Raw genomic sequence first — 4,987 nt, 5'->3', positions numbered from 1 at the left:
CAACACACTCCTGATGGGGCGGCTAGATCCCGCGTTACCCCAGACAATGTACCGGCCTGAAGAAGCGAACGGCCGACGAATGTGGAGGTACAGCCAAGTATTAGCCGACAAGTTTTGGAGCAGTTTCCTACTACACTACCTACCGTCTCTACAGACCCGCCAGAAGTGGGTAAAGGAGAGAGACAATTTGACAGAAGGAACAGTCGTCATGATTATTGATCAATCACTGCCCAGAGCTATGTGGCCGGCCGGCCGCGTAAGCAAAGTGATCACCGGTGCCGACGGCAAGGTCCGAGCAGCTGAAGTGCTTGTCCAGGGTCGCACTTACACCCGTCCCGTGGCGAGGCTCATAGAACTGCCCCGACTCCCAGACAAAATCGATGATGACCATGACCCTATAACCCTATGACTTTGTGAAGTTGACTGACCCCTACAGCAAACCCTTATGTGTAAATAGACAACGCGATTAATCTGTCTCTGCTTAACTGATTAGGTCTGGGACCAATCAGGGGGTGGCTGTTGTGAAGGGCCAGATTAAACCGAATATATATATTTATTTATATATATATATTTAATTGTATTTGTATATTCTCTAATATTCCCTGATATCCCTTGTATATTCCTTGTACAATATGCATTGAATATCCATTCTAGCCTACTGAACATCCCATAATAGTCTCCATTCTACTATTGGTCGAGACCTTGGTGCCAGGCTGCCATACCCCCCAGACCCAGTTCAAACGTACCGCTCAACATGTACGAACAAGTCCTAGTTCCGCGTAGGAATCTGGCTACCGCACCACTAACGGTACTATTTGTTCATAGTGCGTATATATACTGCGCTACTAAAGTAGGACTTCCTTTTCAGTCCAGTTTCTTACCCTCCAATAGAGTGACAGACGTCAAGCCTCCCCGCGACGCCACGTGTGGGAGTAAGGCCAAGTTCGGCCTACCATCGGTATTGAGACATCGTGTATATTAATATTTGAATAGTCATATTTGGCACTATATCGTCGAGTTGGACGTAGTCTATTAAGCTAATAATAGTCTGTTAATATATAGTGCTTTGTGCGGTGAGAATACTACCGTAGTCAGTACCCCATCGTTTCGGGCAGAGAACTGGCTGCTTATCCAGGATGGTCGACCCCATGTGAGACTGCACCCGAGGAGCCCCAGAGCCGACGAGCGAGTGGACCTGCATACCGGATTATTCTACCGACGACAGCCCGCCTTCCCAGGCACGGATTATGCTTTGTGTACAGTGATTATTCCATGGATAAAGACCCCCGACACTGCCGTGTGTTGGAACCCCCCCCCCTGGAGAGGACGCAAGGTGAGGAGACGCTCTGCAAGACGAGGTCGCTTCACGTCTCTCCCCCGTGGACCGGAGAGAGCCGGCTCACAGAGAGTCCACCTGCTTTCATCTGTGGTCCAAGGATCGCTGGCGCACCGAGCTGCACAACTGTGGGTTCACCCAGGATACCCTTGGCCGGACGAGGCAGCCAGACTCTACCCCCCCCCCCTCCTACTCCTGTTGTCTTACAAGCGACCGGATTAACCCCCTTAGTGTATCCAGTCTTATAATCATTAAAGTATCATTGCTGTTATTCCTTAACTATTCCAGGTCGTATATTTACCGCCTGCGCCACCAGAGATTGGACATTCTCTATTGATATACCGACGAATACTCTTTGCCATAAAAGTGCATACTATTTCAATTCATAAATGTAATTAAGTGATTAAGTGCTTGCTCTACACACCATTGCTGTGTAGTAATAAACGCATACTTCGACTTCGTACATTTGTGTTGGATCCGTTTCATCTACGTGAGAGTGTTTATCATAATATATTTATGCCGAGTACTGGGTGGCCGAATATTAAGTACAAAGGTAGTGGTAGTAAGTATCATATCTAGTAATACAGTCAGGGAATTGTACCCCTCAGTTACAACGCCTATCCCATGCCTAGAGTGGATGAGCTCATTAACAGACTGGGCCTGGCCAGATTTATCACGACACTAGACCTAACGAAGTGTTATTGGCAAGTCCCTCTGGCCCCCGCCTCAAGGGAGAAGACGGCTTTCTCCACCCCAGATGGGCTGTTCCATTATAAAGTTCTCCCGTTTGGCCTGCATGGGGCGCCATCTACCTTTCAGAGGCTGATGGACAGAGTACTACGGCCCCATCGGGAGTATGCAGCCGCATATCTCGATGACATTATCATCCACTCGTCAGATTGGGACACCCACCTCCAAAAGGTGAGAGCGGTGTTGGGGGCCCTCCGGGAGGCGGGTCTCACCGCCAACCCAAAGAAATGCAGGCTGGGATTAGAAGAGGCAGAGTACCTGGGGTTCACAATAGGCTGGGGCAATGTGAAACCGCAGAAGAGGAAGATTGATGCAATAAGGGAGTGGCCTCGCCCTTTAACCAAGAAGCAGGTCAGGACATTTAATGGGCTAGCGAGCTATTATAGGAGGTTTATCCCTAACTTTGCTGCTCGCGCTGCTCCCCTCACAGATCTGACCCAGGCGCGGCGGCCGTTCACGGTGAAGTGGACACCGGAGGCGGAGGCGGCGTTCGAGGACCTCAAGACTGCCCTCTGTTCGGGACCGGTGCTGATCTCCCCGAACTTCGACAAGGAGATGACGGTACAAACAGACGCATCAGAGGTGGGACTGGGAGCGGTCCTCTCCCAGCAACTGGAGGGTGAGGAACATCCGATTTTATATGTGAGCAGGAAGCTGCTGCCACACGAGCGCAACTATTCTGCGGTGGAGCGCGAAGGTCTGGCAATTAAGTGGGCACTGGAGACGCTCCGCTATTATCTGCTGGGGAGGCGTTTCACGCTGGTGACGGATCACGCCCCCCTAGTCTGGATGGCCAAGACAAAGGGGACCAATGCCAGGGTGACTCGATGGTTTCTGGAGTTACAGTCATTTAACTTTTCTGTCATTCACAGGTCAGGGGTGGCGCATGGCAACGCAGACGCCCTCTCCAGGAAAGATGCCTGTTGGGCGTCGGACGCTCTTCCCCGACGGTCGGAGCTGGAGGGGGGGTACTGTGGCAACCCCAAGCCACCCCTGGGCTTAGTGATTGATGGGCGCTATGTGGCGACCCAATGGCTGGGCGCTGCCCATGTTTGGGCGTCCGCTTCGGAACGCACCTGTCACTAAATACCCATCAGAGTGATTACCTGATTAGCGAATCACGGCGCGGTGCGCCTGTTGGAGAGGGGGGACTTAATGGAGCCGAGGAGCCTCCTCTCAGTCCCCCGTAGCAGCGCAAGGCAAAAGGCCACAGAGCGGAGACGCCGCCCGGCCGACAGCAAACCGTTATTATTTGACTAAGAAAATAAAGAGTATGATTTTGGGAACTGCAACCTGTCTGTGTGTTGTTTATTCTGCCACCCCTACACCTGGAATTGCCACATTAAACAATCTTTGAAATAGTTGGATTTAGCATTTCTTGTTTTAGTTGTACATAAGTTCCGTATTTGTTTATATGCAATGAAGTCGGCAGAATCCTTTGTCAGACGATGCTTTTCCCAAGCCTTATCTCTTTGTTTATACAGATTTATAAGTTCACTATTAATCCAGGGCAAGTGTCTACCCTTTACTTTGAGCATCTTCCAGGGAGCATGATGGTCAATAACATTAGTAAGCTCAGTGTAGAAGAAATTCCATGCATCTTCAACAAATGGAATCAATTTAAACCTGTCCCAATTTATAAATGTTATATCTTGAACTTGATCATACCAGAGTTGTATTAAAAAAAAAAAAAACGGGATATATAATCTTGTGCAAGGAGGAACAATGGATAATGAGCAGGGAGCAGGAGAGCGACATACATTCAAGTACACACACACAACATAACATAAATACATAACACAAAACTAAATCCCAGCATGTCCCAGCAGTACCTGGCATGTCTATGGGAATTCACTATAAACTCAAAGCTCTGTCTGTATTCTTAGAGAAAGAAGTCTGTAGCCTGAAATTTACAGGCGGCATCAAAGACTTTAAATCTTTCATTCTGATAAATCTCTACTATGAATTAGTCACGGTATTAACGTGACATACGCACGTAGGCGCTACCGGAAGTGACGCATTTACGCTACGGCATTCAGAATGTAAACACAACAGCATGTAACATTAATGAAGCCAGAAAGAAAAAGAAAAAGAAAAGTTGTAGCCTGATATTTACAGGCGGCATCAAAGACTTTAAATCTTCCATTCTGATAAATCTCTACTATGAATTAGTCACGGTATTAACGTGACGTAAGCACGTAGGCGCTACCGGAAGTGACGCATTTACGCTACGACATTCAGAATGTAAACACAACAGCATGTACCATTAATGAAGCCATGTAGTAGGCTCACGCTAACATTGAGCACATATTTCCAAATCATAAACATGGCACAAATAGAACAAAACTCATAATGCAGAGGCATCACTTCATATGAAGGAACAAAGGAGAATTAAGAAGAAGAGAGGGCACGGATTTTGCAGAACACAACGGACCATAAGAAGAGTTACCGAGCACTATCTCAGTCATAAACATCATCATTCGTACCGCATATCTTCTGGAGAGTTCGGTAAAGATATCAAGGCATTTTCAGCAAGCTTGGGACAGTTAAATCTTTCTTCTTTGCCATCAATGGTGACACACAATGTACATGGATAGCGAACAAAGTACTTGATCTTACGTTCGCGGAGCTTGCGTTTGATGGTGGCGAAGCTCTTGTGACGCCTCGCCAAGTCTGCGCTGAGGTCTGGGTTGAAGTAGACACGAGACCCGTTGAATTCCACTCTCTTACTCTCTCTGGCAAGTCGAAGGATTTTCACCTTGTCCTGGAAGTAGAGCAACTTTATGATGATGGGCCTAGGCGTGCCACGCTCGTTCTGACGATTTGTCGGTGAGCGATGGGCTCTTTCAATGATTGGAGCGGTGGGGAAGTTATCCGGACCAAGGAGCGATGGAATTATTT

This window comes from Notolepis coatsorum (genome assembly GCF_963971535.1).
Source record: "Notolepis coatsorum genome assembly, chromosome: 14".
In the NCBI taxonomy this organism is placed as follows: Eukaryota; Metazoa; Chordata; class Actinopteri; order Aulopiformes; family Paralepididae; genus Notolepis; species Notolepis coatsorum.
The sequence above is the reverse complement of the archived record's forward strand: the minus strand, read 5'-3'. Positions refer to the sequence as shown.